General features: G+C 45.7%; 1 protein-coding gene across 2 annotated transcripts in view; it reads right to left on the reverse strand.

Annotated features, from left to right (window-relative positions):
- Sh3rf1 (SH3 domain containing ring finger 1) overlaps positions 1–16,406 on the reverse strand; it is a 159,884-nt gene that overhangs the window by 95,415 nt on the left and 48,063 nt on the right. The gene's annotated exons all lie outside the window — the stretch shown is intronic.

A 16,406-nucleotide genomic window follows, 5' to 3' on the forward strand; every position in this document is an offset into this window, starting at 1 on the left:
AGACAAGCACCCTGCCGACAGCTCCAGCCCTCCGGGTTTCCCTTAGTTCTAGTGAAAAAACACTCTTCTAACAGGGTCCTCTCCATTTCCAAGAGGTCGCAGAGGCTTGTGGCTCCACGAAGTCACACGTTAAGGAACACGCTATGGAAGACAGACAGACGGTGGTTAACGGTTTGCATTTAGAGTCTAAGGGCACTAACCAGGTGTGTGACCTTGAACGCTGTGTCTTTGCCAAGAAGGAATTAGCCCACAGCTCTGCAGTAAAGAGGGTCCAGCACACTCTTGGCACACAGGAAGCATTCAGAAAGCACCTTTCTCACTCCTCGCTCTAATTTACTTCACCCTGACAGGCTCTGAGGAAAAGGGAACTTCACTGTGGACGGTCAGATGAGATGAAACCAAAACAAGCAAACTCCACATAGAGCACGGTCTTCAGGAAAGAATTAGCTTCGACAAGTGTAACACTATATCCCCTAGTGTCTCCCTTGGGTTTCCTTAATGCGGGCTCAAAGGTCCTAAGTCCTGCAGGATTCTTTTTTTAATTGGTATTTTTGTTGAAGTTTTGAGGTGCACATCTTCTTTTAATCAAACTAAATCAACAAAACTTCCAACGTGTATTTCATTAAACTACATTTTCTGCCAAGGTTTTATCGCCGCCGCCCCCTCCCCCAATCAAAACAGCATACTTTTATGACCAAATAGCACTCTTTCCTCCAGCAACCCCTAAACTTCCCAAAGTAAGCCAAGATTCACGTTTCAATTGCTAAAAGCAGAGGGTGAACATGTTTAACCTTGACAATTAACATTAGAGGCTTCCGTCTTATCAGAGGCAAAAACTTCCTGGCATGCGCCTGGTAGGAATCATGCAAGGACGGCCTTACACTTACCTTGTTTCTGTCATTTGAACCAATCTTTAAAAAGTAAGAAGTTGACTGGCTGACTGAAGAAAAGAAAACTTTACGAAGAAGTGAAGTGTCTACCTCCACGTCACTCACCCCACAGAAAACTAAGGCAGAGGAGGCATCCTACTAACAGGGGATGTGACCAGCAAAGGGATCATCTGACGTGACAGGGTAAGGAGGAAGCCTGGGGCAACTGCTTCGTTAAATGCCCTATTTACGTTCCACAATGTCCAGTGTTTTCAGTTTTTGACATTTGTTTTGAAACCAGAGTCAGATCAAGTACACAGTATTCCTTTGGCAAGAGCAATAAAAATGCTAATGCCGGTAAGTCTAGCTTTCTTATGGCTGCCTTTTGTGTGCCGGGGTATCGGAGGACCTATGAATCAGGTCAAAATTAACACCACATGGATGTCTTCGGAGACGCAGAAATGGCTTGTAAGATTTCTATCAAGGAAACTAATTTATAGTTTTGTAATCCCATTGATAAGACAGTAATCAGCCTGGGAAATGCTCCCAAGGCACTATCTCTTTTCGGTTAATAATTGAGTTAGGGAAAATAAGATCAAATCACTGAAAAATGCAGGCGAATTTCCAGGCATGTCAAACAAATGGCCCCAAGCAGGAGAGCGCTGCCCACAGAGTGTCCTTCCTCGGGTTATTTTTCAGACATTTGCTCTCATCAAAACGTTGACAGACACTCACCTTGTCAGGAAAATCCTCCATGTATTTTCTCACTCTGGAAGTCCGAGGGAGGCTAATACATCAGCTAGACTAATTCACTTCTGCCTCTCCCTTTCTCGGAATTTACCAACACACCACACCAGTGCTGAATAAAAATGCTTCTAACTTGAGGAAAGAAAGGCAATCCTAAGAGTATTTAAAGAGTTGCTGAACTGAGCCCACCGTGGTGACAGAGACCTTTAATCCCATCACTCAGGAGGCAGAACCGGGACAATTGCGGCAAGTTCAAGGCCAGTCTGGTCTATATAATGAGTTCTTGGCTAGTCAAGGCTATATAGTACCTGTCTCAGAAAACAGCAACAACAACGAATTTTGTAACCAGAACAGACCTAAACAAAACACACAGCCTGCCAAGGAAGCAGAGCTACCCGACTAAATGACATCTGACATGCCTTGGCAGAATGCTCTCTGAAAAAGATGCTGCAATCTGTTGGGGGACATTTATGTTCCGGTTATACTAAGAATTGGGGTGGGGGGGGGGGGCTTTTACAATTTGCTCTTTCCTCCGCTGCCAGCACTGTAAGAAAACCACACTCACTTCTTTCTGTGCGTTTTGTTGAGACGGTGCTGCTATGTGTCTCAGAATGGCTGAACTCAGAACCTTTGTAGCTAGCTGAGACACAGCAATTTCCTACCACACCCAGCTCATATTGTTCATCTAGGGGAGGTGTCACGGGTGGATGTGGAAGCCAGTCTCAGGTAACATGTCTCAGGAGACAAACACCTTGTTCTTTTGAGACACTGGGGCTTCGGATAATGCTGGCTGACCAGGGAGCCCCAGGAATCTGCCTGACTCCACCTCCCTAAGCACACACTTTTGTTCTTAAAGACTTTAGCTGGACAGCTGCGCGTAGCTGCGCGGAGACCTGCGGAACACGTGTGACCAGGGCAGCGGGTGAACAGGCGGTGCAGCGGCGGGTTAACGGCACGGACACAGAAAATAGACATAAAGTTTTATTAAAGGAGAGAGGGAGAGAGAGAGAGAGAGAGAGAGAGAGAGAGACAGACAGACAGACAGAGAGAGAGACACAGAGAGAGAGAGAGAGAGAGAGAGAGGAGGGGGGTGCGTGTGCACACGCAAAAGGGGAGCAGTGAGAAGAGAGAGAGGGAAGAGAGAAGATTCAGGATGACTCCAAGAGACCAGAGGTCGCTGGGAGTGGGCGTGGAAAGGGGCGGGGACCAAAAGAATAACACACACCATGCCAGGCTGTTCACATGGGTCCTTGGATCAAACTGAAGTCTTTAGGCAAGTACTTTACCATCTCCCCAGCTTCAGGCCATATTCTTGAATGGATAAACAGTAATAAGCTGGGAAACCCAACAAGCGTGGTAACATTGATGGTACATTCTAAAGAAAAGCCTCTCCAAATCCAAAACTTCGAGGAATTTGTTAACAACAGTCCTGAAATATCAGCCTTCACCAAAGGACATCAGGAAGGGGACATTAAGAGGATACACCAAACCCAGGAAATCTCCACTGCTATAAACGGTAGAACTTCCAAACGTTGGAAAGTAGTACTTCTGTGTGGTACAGAGAAACGTCATCTAGGATGGGTCAGTGAAGTCTTCACGCTTGTCTTCACACTTGTCACAATGGCTTAGTGACTTGCCTCAGCCAGGGGTCTCACCATACCCTCAAAGGAATCATTTTACAGTGAGGGCATTGGCAATGTATGCAGTGTTCAGAGGACCTTGGAAGCATCAATGGTCCAATCTTTTCAGGATACACAGTAGAAGACACCCAAGCCATGAGAGGCACAAGAAGATCACATTTAGTACCAGGGGGCATCATGGCGGCAATGTGAACAGAAGTCTAAGAAGTGGATCTGCTAACTTCTAGATAGCATGCCACCCATGAAACTGAATTCCCTACATTTTTCAAACAAGTCTCAACAGTGCACTAATATCCTTTAGCGTTAGACACCAGCCTCAGAGTCAACAATAGCCTAGAGAGATCCTAGAAGCTTGCAGCTCTGTCTATAATATGTGGTCAGCTCCACAGTGGCCCTCTACATTCTGGGGGTGCAGCTTCCAGGCTCTGGCTGCTGCCCGTTTGCTGGGAAGGTAAGTCCAATGATGGGATGTGATGGCTGGGCCGGTGACAGCAAGGGCTCTGGAGCACTTAGCAAAGTGAAGACACTCAGCAAAAAGCTTTCTTTTTTTCTTAACTCCCAGTCTCTTAGGTCAGCTAAGCCTCAGCAGAGGACAAGAGACTGAGCTGTTTATTCAGGTGCCACTTTCCAGAGGCCCCAATAGAGGCAAGCCCCTCCCTCCCGCAGAGCTGGCCTCAGATCAGAGGCCTGGTGACTCCATAGGGAGCAGAGATGGGGTGGATATATCCTGCCCCAAAGATGGGCACCGGGCCTGGGGAACCCAAATAAAACCCAGAAACTTCTTTTGGAATCTGCCAGGCCTTGCTGTCTCTGTAGGTAAGATCCTATGCCCTATGCAGGAAGCAGGATGAAACAGGAAATTAAAAAAAAGAAAGAAAGAAAGAAAAAGAAAACTAAAGGAAAAAGAAAAAGAACATTTAGAAGTGTAAAGACCCAGCGCAGAGCTGCTTATCTAAGGCTTCAGATTTTGGGTTTTTGTTTCCGTTAAAAAGAAAGTACATTCCTTTGCGAACAGCTTCCCTCCCTCCCCTCACTGGCTAACCCCAGAGTTTAAATGACCTCTGGCCTTCCACCCACTTTATCTTCTACAGGAATTTCATTCATCCTTTTGTTACCCATTAAACCCCCATTGTGCCCTTGGCTTCCCTCACTTTCACTCCTGCACCCGAAGGAGACAGCAGAAGAGCAGAGGAAACAGTGCTGGGGGTGGGGTGGGGGTAAGCTCCATGCTATAATTATGCTTTCTTGTAGGTGACACAGAAAAGTTAGTTTCCTGGAAACAGAGAGGAGTGTGTGGGAGGACAGTAGGCCAAATACTTCTGTCCTAATGAACTATCTTCATTGCTAATTGTTAAGAACATATGACCTATAAGACCAGCAGTTATAACTGGCCATGTTAATTATACTCATTCTACCCTGTTACCCTAAAGGCAAGAGATGGCACCAAACATGTATCCTAAAACCCCCTTGGGACTTCTTGAATCTCACTCTCACGTCTCTCTTTCATTTAGAGCCAGCTCCTAGAAACCTACACACTAGTCAATGCAAGTCCTTTATGATTTAAGGAGAAATGACCAGAACTCATTCGTAACTATTCAAAAGCCATAAAGCATTAATAAAAATTTTCCACTCCCTCCTCTTCTGCTCTATCTATCTATCTATCTACTACCTATCTTTCTATTTATCTATCTATCCATCCATCTATCCATCTATTTTTATCGGTCTATCTATCCATCCATCCATCCATCCATTCATCATCCATCCATCTATCCATTCATCTATCCATCTATCTATCCATCTCTCTATATCTATCTGTCTGTCTACCCATCCATCCATCTATCCATCTATCTTTATCTGTCTGTGTATCCATCCATCCATCCATCCATCTCCCTCCCTATGTGTGCTTGTGCATGTTCATGGGCATATAAAGGACAGAGGACAAGCTTGGGTAACCTTTCTCAGGAACCCTCACATTTTCTTTACCCTCTCTTTGGTTTGGGATTTGCCAAGTAAGTTAAGCAGGCTAGAGAGGCCCAAGATCTGCCAGTTTGATACGCAAACTTTTATTATGACATCACTGTGGCAGAAAAATAAGAAGGGAACTGAAAATAAAAAGGAATAAGGGAAAAGATGAGGAAAAATTAAAGAACACAAAAAGTAAAGCAGTGTGTTGTAAGAGAGGGGTGTTGTGAACTCTGGAGCAAGGACCTTCTTTCAGGACGAAACAGGCTCCCTGTTTCTTTTGAGGTCTTGTCAACAACCCCAGTTCTCCTCCTGCATCCCCAGCCAGCAATAGGGACAACCCAGCTTCATAAGTGAACAGTTACTTATCCATCTTCCCCAGTGGAATACAGTGCATGAGGTAGAAATATCTAGATTGTACGATAGCACCCTTGAGGTAGAGTTTAGTGCACGGTAAGTCACCAGATACCAACATAACATTATCAGTTCAAACTCAAGTTCACTGCCACGCAAAGATGTACAAGCTCCCTTGCCTATGAAAGGAGATGACAAGAACCATAACACAGCCTGCTAGAGCCGGCACAAGCCATGGTACACGGTGAACGTGACCAACTTTCCTGCTCTCCGCGCTCTCTCATTATGGCTGGTCCCACCTCTCGCCTGTCTGTGTCTCCCCGTCTTCTCTCAGCTCTTCCCCTCCCACTCACCTGTTTCCTTTACTTATTCCATTTTCTCACCACAAAGGAGCATTTGCACTTAAAACTGAACGCACCTCCTGATTCACATTTTTTTCACCTATGATATGTCTAAAATGATGCAGTACTTGGAATCAATCCAATTTTCCAAATTACAGTGAAACATCAGAAAGACTTATTTACAAGATAGGTGAAGTCGCTCTAAAAACTAAAAGAATTCTGCAGTAGAACTACACTGACTTCATATGAAATACTTTCTTTCCAAAACAAAATCCATAATTTTACATGACTGGGTTTTGTGTGTATGTGTGTGTGTGTGTGTGTGTGTGTGTGTGTGTGTATGAGGGGGAGGGGGAGTCAACGTTATCAAAAATCGTTTCCTCAAGACAAAATTACTTAAGCTGGGCATGGGGCATGGGGTGGGTTAGTTACTTGTCAACCTGACAGATTCTAGATTATCGTAATTACATTCATTGATACAGAAGGACCCATCTTAACTATGGAAGGATCCACTCCCTGCACAGGGATGCCTGGACCCTGTAAAATGGGGTAAACACACTAAACACAAGTAGTTTGCATCCATTGCTCCTTGCTTCCTAAGTGTGGGTGGGTTCATGGCAAGCAGCCACTTCAAGCTCCTGCACCCTTGCCCTCCTCCTTGCAATGGGAGCCACATAACCCTGTCCCCTTAAGTAGCTCTTGTCACTCTGTTTTATCACAGAACAAGGAAAGAAGCTAAGGCAATGGTGCCTGCCAGCCTGAACTAAACAAACTGGTCCAAAAGGAACAAGTCAGGTTGGGAAGACAATGCAAATAAAAGGAAAAAAAAACTGTGCTGGTTGGTTTTATGTCAACTTGACACAAGCTAGAGTCATCTGAAAGAAGGGAATCGCCATTAAGAAAATACTTCCCAAAAAATCCAGCTGTAGGGCATTCTCTTAATTAGCGATCAGTGGGGGAGGACACAGCCCACTGTGGGTGGTGCCATCCTTGGGCTGGTGGTCTTGGGTTCCATAAAAATGTAGGGTGAGCATGGCATGATGAGCAAACCATGGGCTCTGCGTCAGCTCCTGTCTCCAGGTTCCTGCCCTGGTTGAGTTCCTCTCCTCACCGCCTGCTGCGGTAGACAGCGAAATTGAGGTGTAAGCAGAATAAACCCTTCCCTCCCCAAGTTGTCTTGGTCGTGGTGTTTCATCCCAGCAAGAAGTAAACCAAGCAGCACCACGCTGCCTTCTCGATGGAGACTTTAGGGAAAGGTTTGTCACAGGGATGGGACAGCTGAAGATAAGAAAACTCATACAGTTCAACTCGAGGTCTATGCTCTAGGGGTGGTTCTCATAATTCTAAGTATCCTAACATTCTACTTCACCTCCTGCTGGGGAAACTTGCCAGAGGCCAGCCAGACTTGAATCTTGCCGGTCTCATCCAAAGCCCCCGTCCCAATGGCTTCTGTTCCTGACTCTGTCACATAGAGGGGCCTTCTCAGTGTGACATTATATGTGTTATACCTTACACACCAGAATGTAAGAAAAGCTGGTAACCGAAATTCATTTCTAACACTGTAAGGTAGTAAAGTTAAATACTGTTTAGTATCTCTGTTCAACAGACCCTCGGTAGTCCTCAATAAAAGAAATGAGGTTAGAATTTAAAATCTGCTTGATACTTCCACTGGACATCAGACAAGCCTCGATGTGAGTAGGCAGGACAGGGCTAGCACCAGACGGACCTGGAGCAAATGCAAATGAAGGAAGAACGTGCCGGCCTTAGAAGAAAATTGGAAGCCATAGGCTCAGCAACAGGGAACCGGTTGGTCCAGCCAAACTGTCACCGCCAGGGATGTGTTTTTAGAGCTGGGCATGGTGGCACAACCCTATGATTCCAGCACTCAGGAGGATCAGATGTTCAAGGCCAGCCTGGGCTTCGAGAAAAGGGAAAAAAAATAAAAACATGGAAGAAAAAAGAAGGGATGTGGAGAGGACTGGTTTTTATTTTGTATTTGCCCCCCCCCCCTTTTTCCATTCCCACATGTGAGAGCAAGCCATTCTTTCTGGATGTGGTTTGTTTATTATGGTGTCCTCCGGTTCCATCCATCTCTCTGCCAATGTCAGGATGTCCCTCTTCTTTATGACCGGCTCGCATGTCCAGCATTTCCCACGAGCCTGCTCCCGTGAGTAAGAAGTTTTCAGTGTTTTGACACACTTTCCAAAATGCAAGCTAACATTTTCCCATGTAATTGAAATCAAAACACTCCGAGACAGAATATTTCCTTTCAACGCGGCATTGCCCAATCTCAAGGAATGCTTCTTTCTAGTCTTGTCAAACATGCAAGTTTGCAGAAAGGCAACTTGGCTGTCTTCTGTGCACGCTAGTCTCATTCCTCCCAGCCCACCCCAATGCTGCCCCAGTGAAATAAAGCATCAGGCAAGAGTAGATTAGGAGGAAGCAGGAGCAGGGGCGCGTTGGCTTGGGAATAAAGCTTTAAACGAGGGGGTATTTGTCACCAGGTCTAAGGCACACATACCAAGGGCAAGCAACAGCTGGCAAAATTAAGGGAAGTCAATAGCAAAAGGCCTAAGATACTGGCCTGCAATTCTGTAATATAAAGGGAACTGGGGACAGAAAGCTCCTGATTGAAGGGTTGGCTGGGGCTCTAGACAGCATTAGGACTGTCTAAGACAGGAACGTGGAGTTCAGAAAGACACGTTTCTGGCCTAGCGTGGAGGTGCATGCCTTTAATCCCAGCACTCTTAAGGCAGAGGCAGAAGGGTCTTTGTGAGTTTTAGGTTAGCTTGGTCTACATTGTGAATTCTAGGCTAGCTAGAGTTACATGGTGAGATCCCGTTTCAAAGGAAAAAGAAAAGAAAAAAGAAAGGAAGGAGAGAGAGAGAGAGAGAGAGAGAGAGAGAGAGAGAGAGAGAGAGAGAGAGGAGCATATTATTTTTGAAAGAAGGAAAATGTTTTCTATAGTATTACTGATCAAAGTCACTGGGTCTCTTCAATGTCCCTGAACCTTCCAAACTATTGTCACATGACAAATTCTCCTTCATGCTGTCAAAAAGTTCTCCTGGCTAATAAGTAAGTAAGTAAGTAAATAAGTAAGTAAGTAAGTAAGTAAGTAAACTCAACCAAAGCTACACAGAGAAACCCTGTCTCGAAAAACCAAAATAAAAAAAGAACTCAATGTGATGGCTAACATCCCTGGAGTCCCTGGAGAACAACCAGCAGCCAGAGTCTAGGCCAGAATCAAGTTCCAAAGCCTTATCAATGTGTATGTGGGATTTACATACACACATACACCACTGTATAGAGAGTATCGGCCTCCAGAGAGAAACACTCGCCCGGTATAAACCGCCTTTCCCTGGAGAGGGAGAGATGGGTGAAATGGGGGCCTGGATTCAGCCATTCCCGCCATCCCAGGAAAGTCTGTAGAACCTGAAGGAAGCAACATCACCCACAATCCCAGTCAGCATGATTTAACGACGAGAAAAGCCGCCTGCGTGTGAGGCTTGCTAGCACAGTTTGGACCACGAGGGACCTTCTGCAAAGAGGAAAACATCGACAAGAGCTTTAGTTATTTGTAAGCTGGTTAAAACACTGAGCTGCACTTGAAGGCAAAGGAATAGAACTGGGCTTGATAAATATAGAAATTAATTAGTCCATTAATTAATGGAAAGAGGTACTAAAAGCAAAAAAAAAAAAAAGATCTGTTAAGTATTAAGTAAAAATAATCTAGAAGTAAAATTTCCCTTTAGGTGAATAGGTCTTAACTCCCCTTTCAAGGTACCAGTGCAGTATTGAGAAGTTGTACTTTTGACAGACCAAACCCTCTAAACAGTGGTTCTCAACCTTCTCAAGGCTGCGACCCTTTAGTACAGTTCTTCATGTGGGGACCCTCCAGTCATAAAAGTATTTATGTTGCCCCTTCGTAACTGTCATTTGGCTACTGTTATGAATCACAATGCAAATATCTGATAAGCAAGATCCCTGGTAGGGACCCCCGTGAAAGGGTTGGTGCTGCGGCCCACAGGTTGAGAACCACTGCTCTAAAACAGCTCTGAGCAAAGAATTATGGTCCCTGGAGTCCAGTTACCTCCGCATCCTCCCAAGAAGTCGCCACATGGCAACTCTCTAAGAATCCTCCCGAGCCTGGCGAGGAGCTCATGGTAAGCTTAGTCACCCCACTTCTCAACTAGTCCAAAGTGGAAGTCATTGATGGGTGGAAGCCCAACAGTAGAAGAGCCAACACGTGACAATCTGACCTCGACAAAGGTCAGCAAAAGAAAGAGACTCTGGTCCTACCTGGGACACCTATGTAAGGGCGATCACAACTTATCTGGGGAGGGTTGGCTTATGCCAGCCTTGTTGTCTTTCTCCAATCAATGCAGAGAACAAACAGATCTATTTCAGAAAATATTCAGCAAAGATTACCAAAATTCTTTAAAGGGTTCTGGTATTTGACATAGCGAACCGACTTCAGCTAAATACATACCCATGAGACCCCGCTATTGACTAACCACAGCCAAGTTAAAGGAATCAGTCATTTATTTTTAAGTTTTGCCTACAAAAAAGAAACTATTTCAAAGGACCAAAAATTATCTGCTAAGAAAACTCCATCGTTTCTCCGCAATCTCTAACCAAATATTTGAGGGACGGGGCAGAAGGGGCAGGTCGTGTTTGCTCTTCTCTGTCTCGTGTTTTCCATTTCCTTCGGGCCTGTTTGTAGGCTGGAGGCCAGCAGACAGCTGTTCTGATAACTCAAGAGCTGCGTATTCGCGCGCTCCTGCTACTAATGCCAGCGCTGTGTGTTCAGAAGGAGAAAACATCTCCCCTTTCGCACCCCTCCCTCATTGAGCCACCGTCGTGTTGCTCTGGATAAAATAATCGTGCTCACTTGCACATGGCACCTATTCACACCCGGTTCTCACTTTGGCTACCATGACTGGAATGACACTCTCAGATAGAAAGGTCCTTATTGACAACCACAGTCCAGGCAATTAATTTGAATTAACACGTGGTCATGTAAATTAGGAGAAAGACAGCCAGGGGAGGAAAAAGAAAAGAAAAAGAAAAAAAAAAAGGAACTTTGTTTCTTCCACAAAGAAATAACTTCAAATCAAAGTGAACCATCTGCCTAGGGCGGGCCTCCTTTCTCACTGCCTATCTGAACTGAGAAAAAGACACCCCTGTGCAGGAAACAGTGTGCTATCTGCTGCAAGTGATTTTGATTAGTATAGTAACAAACCTGAAACTGATACAGTTTTCCCCTTCTCTACCAGGAACTTCTTGTAGCTGGGAGAAAAGCATCAAGTTGCCCATAGACAGCTGACTCCCCACGCGAACACTGAAGACCTTTGAATAGCATTATAAATACGCGTCATTTCACACGGTCTGTGATTAAATATTTACAGTAGCCTTCCTCTGTCAAAAGTGAATGAGCCAACTGAACTTCGTTTGATCCTCTCTCCGCAGAATAAAATTTCGTTTTTCTACTATTTCTGGAGCCTGTGTTTTGGCAAGGGTGGGGAGTGGGGCAGGTAGTAGCAGTGGGAAGACTGGCTTTGTTCCGCGAGCGCAGTTGCTGTCTGCTTTTTAGATACTAGAGCAATTTCCGATACTGGAAGTCTCCTAGCACATTGGGCATCCAGCCGGGCCGAGGGGTCCAATCTGACAGGCTTTCGCTCCCTCAGAACCTCCCATCAAATGGTTGACCCACAGTCTCTCCAGTTCACCTTGGTGCAACACAAAGCTAGAATATAAAACCTGGTAGTATTTATTGCTGTGTCAAGTGCACAGGAATTTGAAACTACGTGCAACTGTATTTAGAATCTTCAAGAACAAAGTCACAGGCCAGGGAGATGTCTGTGATGTTGGTGAAGCCCTCTGTGTAAGCCTGGGGACCTGAGTGTGATCTCCAGAAACCACATTTCACAAAGCCACGCAAGTTCTCAGAATCCAGGCACCCAGGAAGTGGAGATAAACAGATTCCTGGGCTCCTGGCCAGCCTGCCTGGCTTCAGGCAAAAGGGGCATGGCCTGGTTGAGAGAACTGGGTTGGGGGGAGGCTTCTGAGGACTGACAACCAAGGCTTGCCTCTGGCCTACACACACACACACACACACACACACACACCACAACTCCCAAACACACATGCATGTACTCCCAAACCCACACATACACCCACACACAAAAACCCAAGGTCTTTGAAAAGGTCTTGATTACTGTCAAAATTAATGAGACTGGAGGTCAGGCATAGGTTAAATTAGCCTTCAAGGCAAGTTTGGCAAAACCATTTTTGGTTCAGTTTAGGTGTTTAGTCTTTGAACACACTGTGTTGAAGCAGCTGAAACACAAGTTAACTTTAATGGGAAAATGTCTGAAGTAGTTAATCAGAAACGAGGGTGCAGGCAGCATTTGGGGCTGACGCAGCATTCCAAGCTCCCCAGTGAGCAAGGGTAATCCTCATAGCCCTGAAGAGGGGCCAGGCGGCCATGATTTTAATCTTTTTGTTGTTTGGCTTCCAAGTGGAAGGTGCCTAACGCGCTGGGCTTCTGACAGCATCTGTAAAGAGCACTCCGAGAATCGTCTGCACACAGCAACAACTGCATCCTTCCAACCGGCTGTGCTAGACAATCAGCCGGGCCGAGCCCTCAGCCCGCTGAGAAGGATTTGGAAAAGTGTTAACAGCTAAATTTCCACCAAAAAAAAAAAAAAAAGAAAGAAAGAAAAAAATCAAGCTTGAAATCATCCATCTTGCTGGGCTGGAACCTCATCAAGGACAAACAATGGATAATTTCATATGCAGCATAATCTGTCCCACTGACGACAGTCGTGAGAAAAGTTGGGAGACACTAACACTGGCTCGGAGGCTCCAGGCAAACGCAGGCGTTAGGCTAGAAAGCTTTTCATGATAGCGTTGCACGGCAACACGTGTGCTCTGCACGCCTGTGACATACTTTCTAACCCGCCATGAAAGGGAACACCTTTTAGGCCTCACCGTTCAAGAACACAGCTGTGCCATTCAAAATGATACAACCCTTCACCTTCGAGCCCCTAAAAGTTGCCAAGAATTTTAAGATTTGTTCTTCCTGAAATAGCTGAATTCTGCCCTTCTAAACGCCTGTTGTCACAGGGACCCAAAGTCACTACATCATACATGTAATGAACTGCTAAGCTAAACTATAAACGTCCTATGTAAGTGCTGAGTAAACAGACTGAACTCAAACCATAAAACATCCCCTCTGAGAAAGTAAGCCTTCTTTCTCCCCTTGGCCATCAGAAAAAAAAAAAAAAGAAGAAGAAAAAAGCCCACAATAGTTTTCTTTTCCTTTGTAACATTATCAAGCACGGACGGGTATTTGCTATGTGATAACAATTTATATTCAACTCATCTATCTGGCTATTTTAAGGTTGACCTAGCGCCAACTCCAAGGCAAAAACCCTCCACATGGAGCACCCCTGCTGGGCAGGTTATTATATTCTAAGTGATATACCAACAGTTGTTCCATAGGCTTTGACAACTTCCTAACAGAAACTTAAGATAACCGAACTTAACTCCCAATTAGCCGCCTGTTAGGGAAATACAATAAAATAATAACAAAGTCTGCTCCCATACACGTGGAATGGTAACCTGAGGACAAATCTCAGTCCGTTTACTGCTTCCCTTGTTAATCTTTCACCTTCTAAAATGCACTTTACAGTTAAAAGTGAGAAAAGCAAAACCTTGCATTAATGACACTTTAACATTCATGAACGTTTATCCCTTCCTGCTCTGAGGTACACTTCTAATACTTGAGGTCAGCTGAGAACACAGTCCAGAAATGGAGACTCTTCAACTGTCTGACAAGGAAGTGGATAAATGTCAGCATGGACAACCTCATTGTCCTCAGGCGAATCGGTGGGAGGTACACTATGGTAGCCTGCATGGCTTTCCCAATGCAAGAGCCTTGCAACAGTCCAATACGCACTATTTTACCTCCAGCTTCGCGAGGGAATCATCCCTCTAAGCCAATGTTCCTGGTCTCTGGGCATGAATCCTTACAGGGGGCGTGTCTTTAACCAATTTGACTGACAGGTGATGAAAGTCCACCAAGTGCCCGGTGCTGTTCTCACCACGCAGAACTGCCAGGATGGGGGTCACTGAGCATGACCAACGAGGAAGACAGAAACACAAACAGGGAGCCAGATTTCCCAACGAAGTGCATCACATATAAGAGGTAGGGCAGGTGTTCCAGGGCACGAGGACAGAAAGCAGCCTGAAGGCGGGGCAGCTCTGGATGGGGGCTGATGCACATGAAGGGCACTCTAAATCAGTGACTAAACTACCAGGGCACACGGCAGGAAAGGGCAAAGCACACGGCATCCTCCAGTGCTTGGATTCTGCAAACAGTGGGAACAGGACTGATGGCCAAATTGGGAGCATAGACCCCAGCCCCTTGCATCTATCCCAGCCTCCAGGCTAAGAGTTTATATTGGTCTAGACTCCAAATCCCAGCAGGCCAAGAGTATTTAAATGAACTCCCAAAAGAGGAACACGTGGTCTTTTTTCATTTCTCCCGGGTGGTTGCGGTGGTTGCGTTTGTGGCCCCTTGGGGCCACGGGGCCACCCGGGAGTGCAGAACTCCCATTAAACCTGAATATTTTTTAAATTTGGCTTGTTTTGATTTGGCTTGATTGGGATTTTGCTTCGGCGGAGAGCTCGCGTTAGGAAATATTCCTAACAGCCACTGTTCTCATGGAGATCTCTTTCTGGCAGGAAAGAGAAAGGAAAGAAAGAAAGAAAGAAAGAAAGAAAGAAAGAAAGAAAGAAAGAAAGAAAGAAAGAAAGAAAGAAAGAAAGAAAGAAAGAAAGAAAGAAAGAAAGACGGGAGGGAGGGAGGGAGGGAGGGAGGGAGGGAGGGAGGGAGGGAGGGAAAGAAAGAAAGCAAGCAAGCAAGCAAGCAAGCAAGCAAGCAAGCAAGCAAGCAAGAAAGAAAGAAAGAAAGAAAGAAAGAAAGAAAGAAAGAAAGAAAGAAAGAAAGAAAGATCACTATAGGAAGACAGAATTAACATCAGACAGTGACGAGTACTAAGAACATAAATAAAGCATCTGAGGGATCTGATAGGAGGAGAGAGAATTCTCTGAGTGACCAATGGGGGGGAGGTGAGCCAAAGAAAGAGAAGGGGGGGGGGGGATGTGTGCAAGGGCCCTGAGGCAAAACAGCTTGTAACGCTCTAAGAACAGCCACAAGGCCAATGGAGCAGAGGTGTGCTTCCAACCAAAGACCCTCCTAGCACTTGGTGCAGGATAACTATAGTGCTTTTTTGAAAGGGTCTTGCTAGGTGTCCCAGGCAGGTCTCAACTGTAGGATCCTCCCAAGCTCACAAGTGAGGGATCCCATGTGTGCACCTCTGCTCCCAGCCCAACGTGTGACTTCATTCCCATTTCCTATCCAATACATGGAAGCAATCAAGGAAACTAGCGTTAATCTCTAAGCCTTCCTTGTGGCTGTCAGGCAGGAAGGAAAGCCCCCACTGAGAAAGGTCCAATATGGACTCACCATATAAACAATTGGTAGAGTTTTGTTTTGAGTGTCCGAGAGAAGCCACTGGAGAGCTGTAAACAGAGAAGATGGTACATAGTCTATGTCTATAGAACTAGGATCCAAGTTTTACCCTTAAAAGCTACTTCTGGGAGCCACATGCTATAGGGCCAGCTACTCTGAAGGCTGGGGGAGGGGAGGTTGCAATTTTACCGTTATTTTAGGCAATTTAGTTAGACTCCATTAAAGAAGAGGGGAGGAGAAGGAAGAGAAGGGGATAGGGAAAGAGGAGAAAAACAAGGAAGTAAAAGGAATCCCACCCACTACGTGAAAACTGACCATAAGAGGCAAAAGTAGCTACAGGCTAGCCAGGCACAGGGCTACTGCAGGGTCCAGGAAACCCTGACAGCTTGGAGTGATGTAATGGCAGGGGCTGTGCTCAGCAGAGACAGGATCCTTTGAAGACTCTGCCATTGGGATTTTTCCTAATGTGACTTCACTGGTCAGAGCAGAGTTTTGAAAATCAAAGAGGAGACATAAAATGGAAAATTATAACCAGATTTCTGAGGGCCTGGGGAACCAGCCCACAGGTCTGTAGTCTCATGCTACAGAGAACACGGTGTCAGTGAAGGGCTTCATCCCTTATGCAGAATGATCCAAAGGCCCTGAAAGAGGAAGGAGGAGGAAAGGGGAAATTGATGGAAAGATGAGCCCAGCTATCACGTTCCTGTGGGTAAAGAGAACTTTACCTGTGATAGCTTCCAAAAAGCCTCACAAAAACAAGGATGCTGGCTGGGTGTGGTGGCACACGCCTTTAATCCCTCAGAAGGCAAAGGCAGGCGGATCTCTGAGTTCGAGGCCAGCCTGGTCTACAGAGCAAGTTCCAGGACAGTCAGAACTGTTACAGAGAAACTGTCTCAGGAAAAAGGGGTTGCTGTGGCTAATGACTGGTTGACCCTGGGCCTCCATGCTGAGC

This window comes from Arvicola amphibius, chromosome 4 (genome assembly GCF_903992535.2).
Source record: "Arvicola amphibius chromosome 4, mArvAmp1.2, whole genome shotgun sequence".
Lineage (NCBI taxonomy): Eukaryota > Metazoa > Chordata > Mammalia > Rodentia > Cricetidae > Arvicola > Arvicola amphibius.